The 19,182-nt window shown below is 43.5% G+C and overlaps 1 protein-coding gene across 2 annotated transcripts in view; it reads left to right on the top strand.

Moving 5' to 3' along the window:
• Positions 1–19,182, top strand: part of TMEM135 (transmembrane protein 135) — a 327,021-nt gene that overhangs the window by 46,204 nt on the left and 261,635 nt on the right. The gene's annotated exons all lie outside the window — the stretch shown is intronic.

The raw sequence follows: 19,182 nt of genomic DNA, 5'->3' as shown, positions 1-19,182 counted from the left end.
TTATAGTTTGACTCCCAGTTTCCTTATATAAATAGGTGATAACTCTGTCTTAACTACTCACGACATGCTTTGGTAATCATATGGGATAGTATATGTGTGAAAGCTTTGAAACTGCAAAAAGACATGTAAATATTGGTCTGTGATTCTAGGTTCCTTGTCTTTTTGTTTTAGAATTTAAATTTGGGCTTTGTAGCTTCAAAATAGTTTTAACCTTAAAAATAAAAGTGTTGGAAGCAGTATAAGTTCAGTGTATTTGTTAGAGTTCTCCAGAGACACAGAACCTGAAGGGGAGGTATGTGTGAGTATGTGAAAGTGTTTGTGTTATGTATGAGAGGTGTGTGGTGTGCACGCACACACACGCAGTATATATATATGTATAGACAGACAGACAAACTGAGTAACTTATTATAAGGCATTGGCCCAACCATTACGGAGGCTGAGGAATTCCAAGATCCACAGTTGGCAAGCTGTTCAGTCGCAGTTCAGTTCAGTCGCTCAGTCGTGTCCGACTCTTTGCGACCCCATGAATCGCAGCACGCCAGGCCTCCCTGTCCATCACCAACGCCCGGAGTTCACTCAGACTCACATCCATTGAGTCAGTGATGCCATCCAGCCATCTCATCCTCTGTCGTCCCCTTCTCCTCTTGCCCCCAATCCCTCCCAGCATCAGAGTTTTTTCCAATGAGTCAACTCTTCGCATGAGGTGGCCAAAGTACTGGAGTTTCAGCTTTAGCATCATTCCTTCCAAAGAAATCCCAGGGCTGATCTCCTTCAGAAAGGACTGGCTGGATCTCCTTGCAGTCCAAGGGACTCTCAAGAGTCTTCTCCAACACCACAGTTCAAAAGCATTAATTCTTTGGCACTCAGCTTTCTTCACAGTCCAACTCTCACATCCATACATGACCACAGGAAAAACCATAGCCTTGACTAGATGTACCTTTGTTGGCAAAGTGATGTCTCTGCTTTTCAATATGCTATCTAGGTTGGTCATAACTTTTCTTCCAAGGAGCAAGTGTCTTTTAATTTCATGGCTGCAGTCACCATCTGTAGTGAGTTTGGAGCCCCCAAAATAAAGTCTGACACTGTTTCCACTGTTTCCCCATCTATTTCCCATGAAGTGATGGGACCGGATGCCTTGATCTTCGTTTTCTGGATGTTGAGTTTTAAGCCAACTTTTTCACTCTCCTCTTTCACCTTTATCAAGAGGCTTTTGAGTTCCTCTTCACTTTCTGCCATAAGGGTGGTGTCATCTGCATATCTGAGGTTATTGACATTTCTCCTGGCAATCTTGATTCCAGCTTGTGCTTCTTCCAGCCCAGCATTTCTCATGATGTACTCTCATATAAGTTAAATAAGCAGGGTGACAATATACAGCCTTGATGTACTCCTTTTCCTATTTGGAACCAGTCTGTTGTTCCATGTCCAGTTCTAACTGTTGCTTCCTGACCTGCATACAGATTTCTCAAGAGGCAGGTCAGGTGGTCTGGTATTGCCATCTCTTTCAGAATTTTCCACAGTTTATTGTGATCCACACAGTCAAAGGCTTTGGCATAGTCAATAAAGCAGAAATAGATGTTTTTCTGAAACTCTCCTGCTTTTTCCATGATTCAGCGGATGTTGGCAATTTGATCTCTGGTTCCTCTGCCTTTTCTAAAACCAGCTTGAACATCAGGAAGTTCACGGTTCACGTATTGCTGAAGCCTGGCTTGGAGAATTTTGAGCATTACTTTACTAGCGTGTGAGATGAGTGCAGCTGTGGGGTAGTTTGAGCATTCTTTGGCCTTGCCTTTCTTTGGGATTGGAATGAAAACTGACCTTTTCCAGTCCTGTGGCCACTGCTGAGTTTTCCAAATTTGCTGGCATATTGAGTGCAGCACTTTCACAGCATCATCTTTCAGGAGAAAGATGATGTCTTTTGGATAGTAACCTCTTATTGGTCATATTATTTGCAGCTATTTTCTCCCACACAGTGGATTGTCTTTTTGTTTTGTCAGTGGTTTCCTTTCCTGTGCAAAAGCTTTTAAATTTAATTATGTCCTATTTTATATTTGCCTTTGTTTCTTTTGCCTTAGTAGACATATACCCGCGCCCCCCCCCCCCCCCAAAATGGCTGCAGTTTATGTCAGAATGTTCTGCCTATGTTTTCTCCTAAGAGTTTCAAGGTTTCTTGTCTCACATGTAGGTGTTTAATCCACTTTGAGCTTACTTTTGTGTGTGATGTGAGAAAAGATCCTAATTTCATTTGTTTACTGAAGAGACTGTCCTTTCCCCATTGCGTATTCTTGCTGCTTTTGTCGTAGATGAATTGTCCTTGGAAGTGTGGGTTTACTTTTGGGCTCTCTGTCGTGTTCCGTTGAGCTGTGTGTCTGTTTTGTGCCAGTACCATACTGTTTTGATTATGGTAGCTTTGCAGTGCACAGTTTGAAGTTAGGGAGATGATTCCCTGCAGCTTTGTTCTTTCTCAGAATTGCTTTGGCTATTCAGGACCTTTGTGGTTCTGTATATTTTAGGATTATTTGTTCTAGTTCTGTGGAAAATGTCATGGATATTTTGATAGGGATTACATTAAATCTGTAGATTGCTTTGAGTAGTGTGGTCATTTTAATAATATTAATTCTTCCAATTCTTGAACATGGGATTGCTTTCCAATTCTGTATCATTCCTTTGTCAGTGTTTTATAGTTTACAGAGTATAGGTCTTTGACCTTCATGGTTAAGTTTATTCCTAGATAGTTTGTTCTTTTCAATGCAATTTTTAAAAAAAATTAAAAATTTTTAACTTTTATTTTATATTGGAGTATAGTTGACTTACAGTACGGTTTCAGTGTCAGGTGTTTAGTAAAGTACTTCAGTTATACATATACTTGTATCTATTCTTTCTCAGATTCTTTTCCTATGTAGGTTATTATGGAATAGTGACTTCTCTGTCCTGTGTAGTATGTCTTTGTTGATTATCTATGTCATACATAGTAGTGTATATATGTGGATTTATCTCTCCCCCCAGTCTTTCAACTTTGGTAACCGTTAGTTTCTTTTCAAAGTCTGTGGGTCTGTTTCTGTTTTGTAAATAAGTTTATTTGCATCTTTTTTTTTTTTAGATTCAACATAGAAATGATATCATATATGTCTTTCTCTGCCTGACTTTCTTCACTTAATATGATAATCTCTAGGTCCATTCGTGTTGCTGCAAATGGCATTATTGCGTGTCCTTATGTGGGAGCATCCGTATGCGGTCTGCATGTGCCAGGCTTTGGTTGGAGAGCTTGATCTGCAGTGAGCACAGGTCATGTCTTCACCCTGGGCGTGCTGGCAGCTGTCGCCTTGGTGGGAGACGGGGCTGGAGATTGATGGGTCAGGTCCAGGGCCAAGTGTGAGCCAGACCTTTTCCTCTACTCAGTGGTCGTTATTGCCCTGTTTGGGATGTGGTTGGGTCCTAAGGTGCTGGAGCAGAAACCCTGATGGTTGGGTCTGAGCTGGTTCCATTTCCTCTCAGTGTGAATTCTCCCCCCTCCTGGAAGGGGCAGCTTCATCCCAGAGGGGAAGCAGCACTAGAGCAAGAGATGTTGGAGCAGGCCATGGGTGTGGCCTGACAAAGTGGGGCCCTCTTGAGAAACTGACCAGAGCCCTGGGAAGTCTCCATTTGCTTCCTCTGCCTTGTTCCCAGGAGTAGGCACGTATGTGCACGTGTTCTTCATGAGTGGAGTCTCAATTTTTTTGAGCTGTCTTGTAAGTAATACTGGTTTTCAAACCACGTAAGGGCACTTGTCTTCCTGGTGTTGGACCCCAGGGCCAGGGTATCAAATATGTGGTTTGAATCCTTCATGCCCCAGGGAGGGTCTCCCAGCCCAGGATATCTCTCTCATCTTCTGTGTCCCATCCTCGGATTACAGGTACTGACTTGATCACTTCTCCTCCCTTCTTTGCTGACTCTGTGTGGATTTTTACAGTCTTTGTGTAGGAGAGTCTTTCTGCCAGTCTTGTTTGTTTTCAGTGAGAGTTCTACATGTTGCTGTGTTTTTGATGTGTTCGTGGTGGAAAGTGAGCTCCAATGTCCTTCTTTGCCATCTTGATCTCTTCTTCTTTTGCGGGGGGGGGGTGGGGGGAATGGTCACTGGAGGAGACAGTGCTGCTTGGGTGCTGGTGACACTGTGGTTTTTCATAAGCATCCTTGTTCACTGTTGGGCTGCACCCTGCAGGCAGGCAGTCCCTGTAGCTGCCCAGCTTCAGGACCAAGGGGAGAGCCCAGAGGTATGGATGGGGGGATCTTATATGTCTGAAGCAAGGTCCTGGAGCGACAGCCCACCGCATGCTACGGATGGTGGGCAGGACATGCCAGCAGCCCCCACTCCAAGGGGCGGGGATGTTACCAGTTATAGGGGAGAGGCGTCTGATTGGCACATAGGTTACCAGGGAAGTTAGCAGAGGGCATCCCGCTCACTGTCCCTTTGATAAGCTATCATTGTGGAGGTATTCTAGTTCTAATATTTAGACTAGCTGTGTGACTAGTGGTACAAGTGTATAGGCATGTGAGTAGGGTGTAGGTGAAGTGGGCACTGAGCCATTAGGGGATATACCAAAAGCAAAAGAATGACCATCTTGGGTGGCCTGATCACACGTTGGCTGACCATGAGAGACGAACAGGAACTTCCAGTTTTTAATAAGCTGATTATCTGTATGTGATGAGGCAGCATGGTGCAGTGCACTGGATCTGAGTTTTTGTTTTGCTCTGCAACTTATAGTTTGACTCCCAGTTTCCTTATATAAATAGGTGATAACTCTGTCTTAACTACTCACGACATGCTTTGGTAATCATATGGGATAGTATATGTGTGAAAGCTTTGAAACTGCAAAAAGACATGTAAATATTGGTCTGTGATTCTAGGTTCCTTGTCTTTTTGTTTTAGAATTTAAATTTGGCCTTTGTAGCTTCAAAATAGTTTTAACCTTAAAAATAAAAGTGTTGGAAGCAGTATAAGTTCAGTGTATTTGTTAGAGTTCTCCAGAGACACAGAACCTGAAGGGGAGGTATGTGTGAGTATGTGAAAGTGTTTGTGTTATGTATGAGAGGTGTGTGGTGTGCACGCACACACACGCAGTATATATATATGTATAGACAGACAGACAAACTGAGTAACTTATTATAAGGCATTGGCCCAACCATTACGGAGGCTGAGGAATTCCAAGATCCACAGTTGGCAAGCTGTTCAGTCGCAGTTCAGTTCAGTCGCTCAGTCGTGTCCGACTCTTTGCGACCCCATGAATCGCAGCACGCCAGGCCTCCCTGTCCATCACCAACGCCCGGAGTTCACTCAGACTCACATCCATTGAGTCAGTGATGCCATCCAGCCATCTCGTCCTCTGTCGTCCCCTTCTCCTCTTGCCCCCAATCCCTCCCAGCATCAGAGTTTTTTCCAATGAGTCAACTCTTCGCATGAGGTGGCCAAAGTACTGGAGTTTCAGCTTTAGCATCATTCCTTCCAAAGAAATGCCAGGGCTGATCTCCTTCAGAAAGGACTGGCTGGATCTCCTTGCAGTCCAAGGGACTCTCAAGAGTCTTCTCCAACACCACAGTTCAAAAGCATTAATTCTTTGGCACTCAGCTTTCTTCACAGTCCAACTCTCACATCCATACATGACCACAGGAAAAACCATAGCCTTGACTAGATGTACCTTTGTTGGCAAAGTGATGTCTCTGCTTTTCAATATGCTATCTAGGTTGGTCATAACTTTTCTTCCAAGGAGCAAGTGTCTTTTAATTTCATGGCTGCAGTCACCATCTGTAGTGAGTTTGGAGCCCCCAAAATAAAGTCTGACACTGTTTCCACTGTTTCCCCATCTATTTCCCATGAAGTGATGGGACCGGATGCCTTGATCTTCGTTTTCTGGATGTTGAGTTTTAAGCCAACTTTTTCACTCTCCTCTTTCACCTTTATCAAGAGGCTTTTGAGTTCCTCTTCACTTTCTGCCATAAGGGTGGTGTCATCTGCATATCTGAGGTTATTGACATTTCTCCTGGCAATCTTGATTCCAGCTTGTGCTTCTTCCAGCCCAGCATTTCTCATGATGTACTCTCATATAAGTTAAATAAGCAGGGTGACAATATACAGCCTTGATGTACTCCTTTTCCTATTTGGAACCAGTCTGTTGTTCCATGTCCAGTTCTAACTGTTGCTTCCTGACCTGCATACAGATTTCTCAAGAGGCAGGTCAGGTGGTCTGGTATTGCCATCTCTTTCAGAATTTTCCACAGTTTATTGTGATCCACACAGTCAAAGGCTTTGGCATAGTCAATAAAGCAGAAATAGATGTTTTTCTGAAACTCTCCTGCTTTTTCCATGATTCAGCGGATGTTGGCAATTTGATCTCTGGTTCCTCTGCCTTTTCTAAAACCAGCTTGAACATCAGGAAGTTCACGGTTCACGTATTGCTGAAGCCTGGCTTGGAGAATTTTGAGCATTACTTTACTAGCGTGTGAGATGAGTGCAGCTGTGGGGTAGTTTGAGCATTCTTTGGCCTTGCCTTTCTTTGGGATTGGAATGAAAACTGACCTTTTCCAGTCCTGTGGCCACTGCTGAGTTTTCCAAATTTGCTGGCATATTGAGTGCAGCACTTTCACAGCATCATCTTTCAGGAGAAAGATGATGTCTTTTGGATAGTAACCTCTTATTGGTCATATTATTTGCAGCTATTTTCTCCCACACAGTGGATTGTCTTTTTGTTTTGTCAGTGGTTTCCTTTCCTGTGCAAAAGCTTTTAAATTTAATTATGTCCTATTTTATATTTGCCTTTGTTTCTTTTGCCTTAGTAGACATATACCCGTGCCCCCCCCCCCCCCCAAAATGGCTGCAGTTTATGTCAGAATGTTCTGCCTATGTTTTCTCCTAAGAGTTTCAAGGTTTCTTGTCTCACATGTAGGTGTTTAATCCACTTTGAGCTTACTTTTGTGTGTGATGTGAGAAAAGATCCTAATTTCATTTGTTTACTGAAGAGACTGTCCTTTCCCCATTGCGTATTCTTGCTGCTTTTGTCGTAGATGAATTGTCCTTGGAAGTGTGGGTTTACTTTTGGGCTCTCTGTCGTGTTCCGTTGAGCTGTGTGTCTGTTTTGTGCCAGTACCATACTGTTTTGATTATGGTAGCTTTGCAGTGCACAGTTTGAAGTTAGGGAGATGATTCCCTGCAGCTTTGTTCTTTCTCAGAATTGCTTTGGCTATTCAGGACCTTTGTGGTTCTGTATATTTTAGGATTATTTGTTCTAGTTCTGTGGAAAATGTCATGGATATTTTGATAGGGATTACATTAAATCTGTAGATTGCTTTGAGTAGTGTGGTCATTTTAATAATATTAATTCTTCCAATTCTTGAACATGGGATTGCTTTCCAATTCTGTATCATTCCTTTGTCAGTGTTTTATAGTTTACAGAGTATAGGTCTTTGACCTTCATGGTTAAGTTTATTCCTAGATATTTTGTTCTTTTCAATGCAATTTTTAAAAAAAATTAAAAATTTTTTAACTTTTATTTTATATTGGAGTATAGTTGACTTACAGTACTGTTTCAGTGTCAGGTGTTTAGTAAAGTACTTCAGTTATACATATACTTGTATCTATTCTTTCTCAGATTCTTTTCCTATGTAGGTTATTATGGAATAGTGACTTCTCTGTCCTGTGTAGTATGTCTTTGTTGATTATCTATGTTATACATAGTAGTGTATATATGTGGATTTATCTCTCCCCCCAGTCTTTCAACTTTGGTAACCGTTAGTTTCTTTTCAAAGTCTGTGGGTCTGTTTCTGTTTTGTAAATAAGTTTATTTGCATCTTTTTTTTTTTTAGATTCAACATAGAAATGATATCATATATGTCTTTCTCTGCCTGACTTTCTTCACTTAATATGATAATCTCTAGGTCCATTCGTGTTGCTGCAAATGGCATTATTGCGTGTCCTTATGTGGGAGCATCCGTATGCGGTCTGCATGTGCCAGGCTTTGGTTGGAGAGCTTGATCTGCAGTGAGCACAGGTCATGTCTTCACCCTGGGCGTGCTGGCAGCTGTCGCCTTGGTGGGAGACGGGGCTGGAGATTGATGGGTCAGGTCCAGGGCCAAGTGTGAGCCAGACCTTTTCCTCTACTCAGTGGTCGTTATTGCCCTGTTTGGGATGTGGTTGGGTCCTAAGGTGCTGGAGCAGAAACCCTGATGGTTGGGTCTGAGCTGGTTCCATTTCCTCTCAGTGTGAATTCTCCCCCCTCCTGGAAGGGGCAGCTTCATCCCAGAGGGGAAGCAGCACTAGAGCAAGAGATGTTGGAGCAGGCCATGGGTGTGGCCTGACAAAGTGGGGCCCTCTTGAGAAACTGACCAGAGCCCTGGGAAGTCTCCATTTGCTTCCTCTGCCTTGTTCCCAGGAGTAGGCACGTATGTGCACGTGTTCTTCATGAGTGGAGTCTCAATTTTTTTGAGCTGTCTTGTAAGTAATACTGGTTTTCAAACCACGTAAGGGCACTTGTCTTCCTGGTGTTGGACCCCAGGGCCAGGGTATCAAATATGTGGTTTGAATCCTTCATGCCCCAGGGAGGGTCTCCCAGCCCAGGATATCTCTCTCATCTTCTGTGTCCCATCCTCGGATTACAGGTACTGACTTGATCACTTCTCCTCCCTTCTTTGCTGACTCTGTGTGGATTTTTACAGTCTTTGTGTAGGAGAGTCTTTCTGCCAGTCTTGTTTGTTTTCAGTGAGAGTTCTACATGTTGCTGTGCTTTTGATGTGTTCGTGGTGGAAAGTGAGCTCCAATGTCCTTCTTTGCCATCTTGATCTCTTCTTCTTTTGCGGGGGGGGGTGGGGGGAATGGTCACTGGAGGAGACAGTGCTGCTTGGGTGCTGGTGACACTGTGGTTTTTCATAAGCATCCTTGTTCACTGTTGGGCTGCACCCTGCAGGCAGGCAGTCCCTGTAGCTGCCCAGCTTCAGGACCAAGGGGAGAGCCCAGAGGTATGGATGGGGGGATCTTATATGTCTGAAGCAAGGTCCTGGAGCGACAGCCCACCGCATGCTACGGATGGTGGGCAGGACATGCCAGCAGCCCCCACTCCAAGGGGCGGGGATGTTACCAGTTATAGGGGAGAGGCGTCTGATTGGCACATAGGTTACCAGGGAAGTTAGCAGAGGGCATCCCGCTCACTGTCCCTTTGATAAGCTATCATTGTGGAGGTATTCTAGTTCTAATATTTAGACTAGCTGTGTGACTAGTGGTACAAGTGTATAGGCATGTGAGTAGGGTGTAGGTGAAGTGGGCACTGAGCCATTAGGGGATATACCAAAAGCAAAAGAATGACCATCTTGGGTGGCCTGATCACACGTTGGCTGACCATGAGAGACGAACAGGAACTTCCAGTTTTTAATAAGCTGATTATCTGTATGTGATGAGGCAGCATGGTGCAGTGCACTGGATCTGAGTTTTTGTTTTGCTCTGCAACTTATAGTTTGACTCCCAGTTTCCTTATATAAATAGGTGATAACTCTGTCTTAACTACTCACGACATGCTTTGGTAATCATATGGGATAGTATATGTGTGAAAGCTTTGAAACTGCAAAAAGACATGTAAATATTGGTCTGTGATTCTAGGTTCCTTGTCTTTTTGTTTTAGAATTTAAATTTGGCCTTTGTAGCTTCAAAATAGTTTTAACCTTAAAAATAAAAGTGTTGGAAGCAGTATAAGTTCAGTGTATTTGTTAGAGTTCTCCAGAGACACAGAACCTGAAGGGGAGGTATGTGTGAGTATGTGAAAGTGTTTGTGTTATGTATGAGAGGTGTGTGGTGTGCACGCACACACACGCAGTATATATATATGTATAGACAGACAGACAAACTGAGTAACTTATTATAAGGCATTGGCCCAACCATTACGGAGGCTGAGGAATTCCAAGATCCACAGTTGGCAAGCTGTTCAGTCGCAGTTCAGTTCAGTCGCTCAGTCGTGTCCGACTCTTTGCGACCCCATGAATCGCAGCACGCCAGGCCTCCCTGTCCATCACCAACGCCCGGAGTTCACTCAGACTCACATCCATTGAGTCAGTGATGCCATCCAGCCATCTCGTCCTCTGTCGTCCCCTTCTCCTCTTGCCCCCAATCCCTCCCAGCATCAGAGTTTTTTCCAATGAGTCAACTCTTCGCATGAGGTGGCCAAAGTACTGGAGTTTCAGCTTTAGCATCATTCCTTCCAAAGAAATCCCAGGGCTGATCTCCTTCAGAAAGGACTGGCTGGATCTCCTTGCAGTCCAAGGGACTCTCAAGAGTCTTCTCCAACACCACAGTTCAAAAGCATTAATTCTTTGGCACTCAGCTTTCTTCACAGTCCAACTCTCACATCCATACATGACCACAGGAAAAACCATAGCCTTGACTAGATGTACCTTTGTTGGCAAAGTGATGTCTCTGCTTTTCAATATGCTATCTAGGTTGGTCATAACTTTTCTTCCAAGGAGCAAGTGTCTTTTAATTTCATGGCTGCAGTCACCATCTGTAGTGAGTTTGGAGCCCCCAAAATAAAGTCTGACACTGTTTCCACTGTTTCCCCATCTATTTCCCATGAAGTGATGGGACCGGATGCCTTGATCTTCATTTTCTGGATGTTGAGTTTTAAGCCAACTTTTTCACTCTCCTCTTTCACCTTTATCAAGAGGCTTTTGAGTTCCTCTTCACTTTCTGCCATAAGGGTGGTGTCATCTGCATATCTGAGGTTATTGACATTTCTCCTGGCAATCTTGATTCCAGCTTGTGCTTCTTCCAGCCCAGCATTTCTCATGATGTACTCTCATATAAGTTAAATAAGCAGGGTGACAATATACAGCCTTGATGTACTCCTTTTCCTATTTGGAACCAGTCTGTTGTTCCATGTCCAGTTCTAACTGTTGCTTCCTGACCTGCATACAGATTTCTCAAGAGACAGGTCAGGTGGTCTGGTATTGCCATCTCTTTCAGAATTTTCCACAGTTTATTGTGATCCACACAGTCAAAGGCTTTGGCATAGTCAATAAAGCAGAAATAGATGTTTTTCTGAAACTCTCCTGCTTTTTCCATGATTCAGCGGATGTTGGCAATTTGATCTCTGGTTCCTCTGCCTTTTCTAAAACCAGCTTGAACATCAGGAAGTTCACGGTTCACGTATTGCTGAAGCCTGGCTTGGAGAATTTTGAGCATTACTTTACTAGCGTGTGAGATGAGTGCAGCTGTGGGGTAGTTTGAGCATTCTTTGGCCTTGCCTTTCTTTGGGATTGGAATGAAAACTGACCTTTTCCAGTCCTGTGGCCACTGCTGAGTTTTCCAAATTTGCTGGCATATTGAGTGCAGCACTTTCACAGCATCATCTTTCAGGAGAAAGATGATGTCTTTTGGATAGTAACCTCTTATTGGTCATATTATTTGCAGCTATTTTCTCCCACACAGTGGATTGTCTTTTTGTTTTGTCAGTGGTTTCCTTTCCTGTGCAAAAGCTTTTAAATTTAATTATGTCGTATTTTATATTTGCCTTTGTTTCTTTTGCCTTAGTAGACATATACCCGTGCCCCCCCCCCCCCCCCAAAATGGCTGCAGTTTATGTCAGAATGTTCTGCCTATGTTTTCTCCTAAGAGTTTCAAGGTTTCTTGTCTCACATGTAGGTGTTTAATCCACTTTGAGCTTACTTTTGTGTGTGATGTGAGAAAAGATCCTAATTTCATTTGTTTACTGAAGAGACTGTCCTTTCCCCATTGCGTATTCTTGCTGCTTTTGTCGTAGATGAATTGTCCTTGGAAGTGTGGGTTTACTTTTGGGCTCTCTGTCGTGTTCCATTGAGCTGTGTGTCTGTTTTGTGCCAGTACCATACTGTTTTGATTATGGTAGCTTTGCAGTGCACAGTTTGAAGTTAAGGAGATGATTCCCTGCAGCTTTGTTCTTTCTCAGAATTGCTTTGGCTATTCAGGACCTTTGTGGTTCTGTATATTTTAGGATTATTTGTTCTAGTTCTGTGGAAAATGTCATGGATATTTTGATAGGGATTACATTAAATCTGTAGATTGCTTTGAGTAGTGTGGTCATTTTAATAATATTAATTCTTCCAATTCTTGAACATGGGATTGCTTTCCAATTCTGTATCATTCCTTTGTCAGTGTTTTATAGTTTACAGAGTATAGGTCTTTGACCTTCATGGTTAAGTTTATTCCTAGATATTTTGTTCTTTTCAATGCAATTTTTAAAAAAAATTAAAAATTTTTTAACTTTTATTTTATATTGGAGTATAGTTGACTTACAGTACTGTTTCAGTGTCAGGTGTTTAGTAAAGTACTTCAGTTATACATATACTTGTATCTATTCTTTCTCAGATTCTTTTCCTATGTAGGTTATTATGGAATAGTGACTTCTCTGTCCTGTGTAGTATGTCTTTGTTGATTATCTATGTTATACATAGTAGTGTATATATGTGGATTTATCTCTCCCCCCAGTCTTTCAACTTTGGTAACCGTTAGTTTCTTTTCAAAGTCTGTGGGTCTGTTTCTGTTTTGTAAATAAGTTTATTTGCATCTTTTTTTTTTTTAGATTCAACATAGAAATGATATCATATATGTCTTTCTCTGCCTGACTTTCTTCACTTAATATGATAATCTCTAGGTCCATTCGTGTTGCTGCAAATGGCATTATTGCGTGTCCTTATGTGGGAGCATCCGTATGCGGTCTGCATGTGCCAGGCTTTGGTTGGAGAGCTTGATCTGCAGTGAGCACAGGTCATGTCTTCACCCTGGGCGTGCTGGCAGCTGTCGCCTTGGTGGGAGACGGGGCTGGAGATTGATGGGTCAGGTCCAGGGCCAAGTGTGAGCCAGACCTTTTCCTCTACTCAGTGGTCGTTATTGCCCTGTTTGGGATGTGGTTGGGTCCTAAGGTGCTGGAGCAGAAACCCTGATGGTTGGGTCTGAGCTGGTTCCATTTCCTCTCAGTGTGAATTCTCCCCCCTCCTGGAAGGGGCAGCTTCATCCCAGAGGGGAAGCAGCACTAGAGCAAGAGATGTTGGAGCAGGCCATGGGTGTGGCCTGACAAAGTGGGGCCCTCTTGAGAAACTGACCAGAGCCCTGGGAAGTCTCCATTTGCTTCCTCTGCCTTGTTCCCAGGAGTAGGCACGTATGTGCACGTGTTCTTCATGAGTGGAGTCTCAATTTTTTTGAGCTGTCTTGTAAGTAATACTGGTTTTCAAACCACGTAAGGGCACTTGTCTTCCTGGTGTTGGACCCCAGGGCCAGGGTATCAAATATGTGGTTTGAATCCTTCATGCCCCAGGGAGGGTCTCCCAGCCCAGGATATCTCTCTCATCTTCTGTGTCCCATCCTCGGATTACAGGTACTGACTTGATCACTTCTCCTCCCTTCTTTGCTGACTCTGTGTGGATTTTTACAGTCTTTGTGTAGGAGAGTCTTTCTGCCAGTCTTGTTTGTTTTCAGTGAGAGTTCTACATGTTGCTGTGCTTTTGATGTGTTCGTGGTGGAAAGTGAGCTCCAATGTCCTTCTTTGCCATCTTGATCTCTTCTTCTTTTGCGGGGCGGGGTGGGGGGAATGGTCCCTGGAGGAGACAGTGCTGCTTGGGTGCTGGTGACACTGTGGTTTTTCATAAGCATCCTTGTTCACTGTTGGGCTGCACCCTGCAGGCAGGCAGTCCCTGTAGCTGCCCAGCTTCAGGACCAAGGGGAGAGCCCAGAGGTATGGATGGGGGGATCTTATATGTCTGAAGCAAGGTCCTGGAGCGACAGCCCACCGCATGCTACGGATGGTGGGCAGGACATGCCAGCAGCCCCCACTCCAAGGGGCGGGGATGTTACCAGTTATAGGGGAGAGGCGTCTGATTGGCACATAGGTTACCAGGGAAGTTAGCAGAGGGCATCCTGCTCACTGTCCCTTTGATAAGCTATCATTGTGGAGGTATTCTAGTTCTAATATTTAGACTAGCTGTGTGACTAGTGGTACAAGTGTATAGGCATGTGAGTAGGGTGTAGGTGAAGTGGGCACTGAGCCATTAGGGGATATACCAAAAGCAAAAGAATGACCATCTTGGGTGGCCTGATCACACGTTGGCTGACCATGAGAGACGAACAGGAACTTCCAGTTTTTAATAAGCTGATTATCTGTATGTGATGAGGCAGCATGGTGCAGTGCACTGGATCTGAGTTTTTGTTTTGCTCTGCAACTTATAGTTTGACTCCCAGTTTCCTTATATAAATAGGTGATAACTCTGTCTTAACTACTCACGACATGCTTTGGTAATCATATGGGATAGTATATGTGTGAAAGCTTTGAAACTGCAAAAAGACATGTAAATATTGGTCTGTGATTCTAGGTTCCTTGTCTTTTTGTTTTAGAATTTAAATTTGGCCTTTGTAGCTTCAAAATAGTTTTAACCTTAAAAATAAAAGTGTTGGAAGCAGTATAAGTTCAGTGTATTTGTTAGAGTTCTCCAGAGACACAGAACCTGAAGGGGAGGTATGTGTGAGTATGTGAAAGTGTTTGTGTTATGTATGAGAGGTGTGTGGTGTGCACGCACACACACGCAGTATATATATATATGTATAGACAGACAGACAAACTGAGTAACTTATTATAAGGCATTGGCCCAACCATTACGGAGGCTGAGGAATTCCAAGATCCACAGTTGGCAAGCTGTTCAGTCGCAGTTCAGTTCAGTCGCTCAGTCGTGTCCGACTCTTTGCGACCCCATGAATCGCAGCACGCCAGGCCTCCCTGTCCATCACCAACGCCCGGAGTTCACTCAGACTCACATCCATTGAGTCAGTGATGCCATCCAGCCATCTCGTCCTCTGTCGTCCCCTTCTCCTCTTGCCCCCAATCCCTCCCAGCATCAGAGTTTTTTCCAATGAGTCAACTCTTCGCATGAGGTGGCCAAAGTACTGGAGTTTCAGCTTTAGCATCATTCCTTCCAAAGAAATGCCAGGGCTGATCTCCTTCAGAAAGGACTGGCTGGATCTCCTTGCAGTCCAAGGGACTCTCAAGAGTCTTCTCCAACACCACAGTTCAAAAGCATTAATTCTTTGGCACTCAGCTTTCTTCACAGTCCAACTCTCACATCCATACATGACCACAGGAAAAACCATAGCCTTGACTAGATGTACCTTTGTTGGCAAAGTGATGTCTCTGCTTTTCAATATGCTATCTAGGTTGGTCATAACTTTTCTTCCAAGGAGCAAGTGTCTTTTAATTTCATGGCTGCAGTCACCATCTGTAGTGAGTTTGGAGCCCCCAAAATAAAGTCTGACACTGTTTCCACTGTTTCCCCATCTATTTCCCATGAAGTGATGGGACCGGATGCCTTGATCTTCATTTTCTGGATGTTGAGTTTTAAGCCAACTTTTTCACTCTCCTCTTTCACCTTTATCAAGAGGCTTTTGAGTTCCTCTTCACTTTCTGCCATAAGGGTGGTGTCATCTGCATATCTGAGGTTATTGACATTTCTCCTGGCAATCTTGATTCCAGCTTGTGCTTCTTCCAGCCCAGCATTTCTCATGATGTACTCTCATATAAGTTAAATAAGCAGGGTGACAATATACAGCCTTGATGTACTCCTTTTCCTATTTGGAACCAGTCTGTTGTTCCATGTCCAGTTCTAACTGTTGCTTCCTGACCTGCATACAGATTTCTCAAGAGGCAGGTCAGGTGGTCTGGTATTGCCATCTCTTTCAGAATTTTCCACAGTTTATTGTGATCCACACAGTCAAAGGCTTTGGCATAGTCAATAAAGCAGAAATAGATGTTTTTCTGAAACTCTCCTGCTTTTTCCATGATTCAGCGGATGTTGGCAATTTGATCTCTGGTTCCTCTGCCTTTTCTAAAACCAGCTTGAACATCAGGAAGTTCACGGTTCACGTATTGCTGAAGCCTGGCTTGGAGAATTTTGAGCATTACTTTACTAGCGTGTGAGATGAGTGCAGCTGTGGGGTAGTTTGAGCATTCTTTGGCCTTGCCTTTCTTTGGGATTGGAATGAAAACTGACCTTTTCCAGTCCTGTGGCCACTGCTGAGTTTTCCAAATTTGCTGGCATATTGAGTGCAGCACTTTCACAGCATCATCTTTCAGGAGAAAGATGATGTCTTTTGGATAGTAACCTCTTATTGGTCATATTATTTGCAGCTATTTTCTCCCACACAGTGGATTGTCTTTTTGTTTTGTCAGTGGTTTCCTTTCCTGTGCAAAAGCTTTTAAATTTAATTATGTCGTATTTTATATTTGCCTTTGTTTCTTTTGCCTTAGTAGACATATACCCGTGCCCCCCCCCCCCCAAAATGGCTGCAGTTTATGTCAGAATGTTCTGCCTATGTTTTCTCCTAAGAGTTTCAAGGTTTCTTGTCTCACATGTAGGTGTTTAATCCACTTTGAGCTTACTTTTGTGTGTGATGTGAGAAAAGATCCTAATTTCATTTGTTTACTGAAGAGACTGTCCTTTCCCCATTGCGTATTCTTGCTGCTTTTGTCGTAGATGAATTGTCCTTGGAAGTGTGGGTTTACTTTTGGGCTCTCTGTCGTGTTCCGTTGAGCTGTGTGTCTGTTTTGTGCCAGTACCATACTGTTTTGATTATGGTAGCTTTGCAGTGCACAGTTTGAAGTTAGGGAGATGATTCCCTGCAGCTTTGTTCTTTCTCAGAATTGCTTTGGCTATTCAGGACCTTTGTGGTTCTGTATATTTTAGGATTATTTGTTCTAGTTCTGTGGAAAATGTCATGGATATTTTGATAGGGATTACATTAAATCTGTAGATTGCTTTGAGTAGTGTGGTCATTTTAATAATATTAATTCTTCCAATTCTTGAACATGGGATTGCTTTCCAATTCTGTATCATTCCTTTGTCAGTGTTTTATAGTTTACAGAGTATAGGTCTTTGACCTTCATGGTTAAGTTTATTCCTAGATATTTTGTTCTTTTCAATGCAATTTTTAAAAAAAATTAAAAATTTTTTAACTTTTATTTTATATTGGAGTATAGTTGACTTACAGTACTGTTTCAGTGTCAGGTGTTTAGTAAAGTACTTCAGTTATACATATACTTGTATCTATTCTTTCTCAGATTCTTTTCCTATGTAGGTTATTATGGAATAGTGACTTCTCTGTCCTGTGTAGTATGTCTTTGTTGATTATCTATGTTATACATAGTAGTGTATATATGTGGATTTATCTCTCCCCCCAGTCTTTCAACTTTGGTAACCGTTAGTTTCTTTTCAAAGTCTGTGGGTCTGTTTCTGTTTTGTAAATAAGTTTATTTGCATCTTTTTTTTTTTTAGATTCAACATAGAAATGATATCATATATGTCTTTCTCTGCCTGACTTTCTTCACTTAATATGATAATCTCTAGGTCCATTCGTGTTGCTGCAAATGGCATTATTGCGTGTCCTTATGTGGGAGCATCCGTATGCGGTCTGCATGTGCCAGGCTTTGGTTGGAGAGCTTGATCTGCAGTGAGCACAGGTCATGTCTTCACCCTGGGCGTGCTGGCAGCTGTCGCCTTGGTGGGAGACGGGGCTGGAGATTGATGGGTCAGGTCCAGGGCCAAGTGTGAGCCAGACCTTTTCCTCTACTCAGTGGTCGTTATTGCCCTGTTTGGGATGTGGTTGGGTCCTAAGGTGCTGGAGCAGAAACCCTGATGGTTGGGTCTGAGCTGGTTCCATTTCCTCTCAGTGTGAATTCTCCCCCCTCCTGGAAGGGGCAGCTTCATCCCAGAGGGGAAGCAGCACTAGAGCAAGAGATGTTGGAGCAGGCCATGGGTGTGGCCTGACAAAGTGGGGCCCTCTTGAGAAACTGACCAGAGCCCTGGGAAGTCTCCATTTGCTTCCTCTGCCTTGTTCCCAGGAGTAGGCACGTATGTGCACGTGTTCTTCATGAGTGGAGTCTCAATTTTTTTGAGCTGTCTTGTAAGTAATACTGGTTTTCAAACCACGTAAGGGCACTTGTCTTCCTGGTGTTGGACCCCAGGGCCAGGGTATCAAATATGTGGTTTGAATCCTTCATGCCCCAGGGAGGGTCTCCCAGCCCAGGATATCTCTCTCATCTTCTGTGTCCCATCCTCGGATTACAGGTACTGACTTGATCACTTCTCCTCCCTTCTTTGCTGACTCTGTGTGGATTTTTACAGTCTTTGTGTAGGAGAGTCTTTCTGCCAGTCTTGTTTGTTTTCAGTGAGAGTTCTACATGTTGCTGTGCTTTTGATGTGTTCGTGGTGGAAAGTGAGCTCCAATGTCCTTCTTTGCCATCTTGATCTCTTCTTCTTTTGCGGGGCGGGGTGGGGGGAATGGTCCCTGGAGGAGACAGTGCTGCTTGGGTGCTGGTGACACTGTGGTTTTTCATAAGCATCCTTGTTCACTGTTGGGCTGCACCCTGCAGGCAGGCAGTCCCTGTAGCTGCCCAGCTTCAGGACCAAGGGGAGAGCCCAGAGGTATGGATGGGGGGATCTTATATGTCTGAAGCAAGGTCCTGGAGCGACAGCCCACCGCATGCTACGGATGGTGGGCAGGACATGCCAGCAGCCCCCACTCCAAGGGGCGGGGATGTTACCAGTTATAGGGGAGAGGCGTCTGATTGGCACATAGGTTACCAGGGAAGTTAGCAGAGGGCATCCCGCTCACTGTCCCTTTGATAAGCTATCATTGTGGAGGTATTCTAGTTCTAATATTTAGACTAGCTGTGTGACTAGTGGTACAAGTGTATAGGCATGTGAGTAGGGTGTAGGTGAAGTGGGCACTGAGCCATTAGGGGATATACCAAAAGCAAAAGAATGACCATCTTGGGTGGCCTGATCACACGTTGGCTGACCATGAGAGACGAACAGGAACTTCCAGTTTTTAATAAGCTGATTATCTGTATGTGATGAGGCAGCATGGTGCAGTGCACTGGATCTGAGTTTTTGTTTTGCTCTGCAACTTATAGTTTGACTCCCAGTTTCCTTATATAAATAGGTGATAACTCTGTCTTAACTACTCACGACATGCTTTGGTAATCATATGGGATAGTATATGTGTGAAAGCTTTGAAACTGCAAAAAGACATGTAAATATTGGTCTGTGATTCTAGGTTCCTTGTCTTTTTGTTTTAGAATTTAAATTTGGCCTTTGTAGCTTCAAAATAGTTTTAACCTTAAAAATAAAAGTGTTGGAAGCAGTATAAGTTCAGTGTAT

This window comes from Bos indicus, chromosome 29 (genome assembly GCF_029378745.1).
Source record: "Bos indicus isolate NIAB-ARS_2022 breed Sahiwal x Tharparkar chromosome 29, NIAB-ARS_B.indTharparkar_mat_pri_1.0, whole genome shotgun sequence".
NCBI classification, from domain to species: Eukaryota; Metazoa; Chordata; class Mammalia; order Artiodactyla; family Bovidae; genus Bos; species Bos indicus.
Note: the sequence above shows the minus strand (reverse complement) of the source record. Positions and strands in the feature narration are given on the sequence as shown.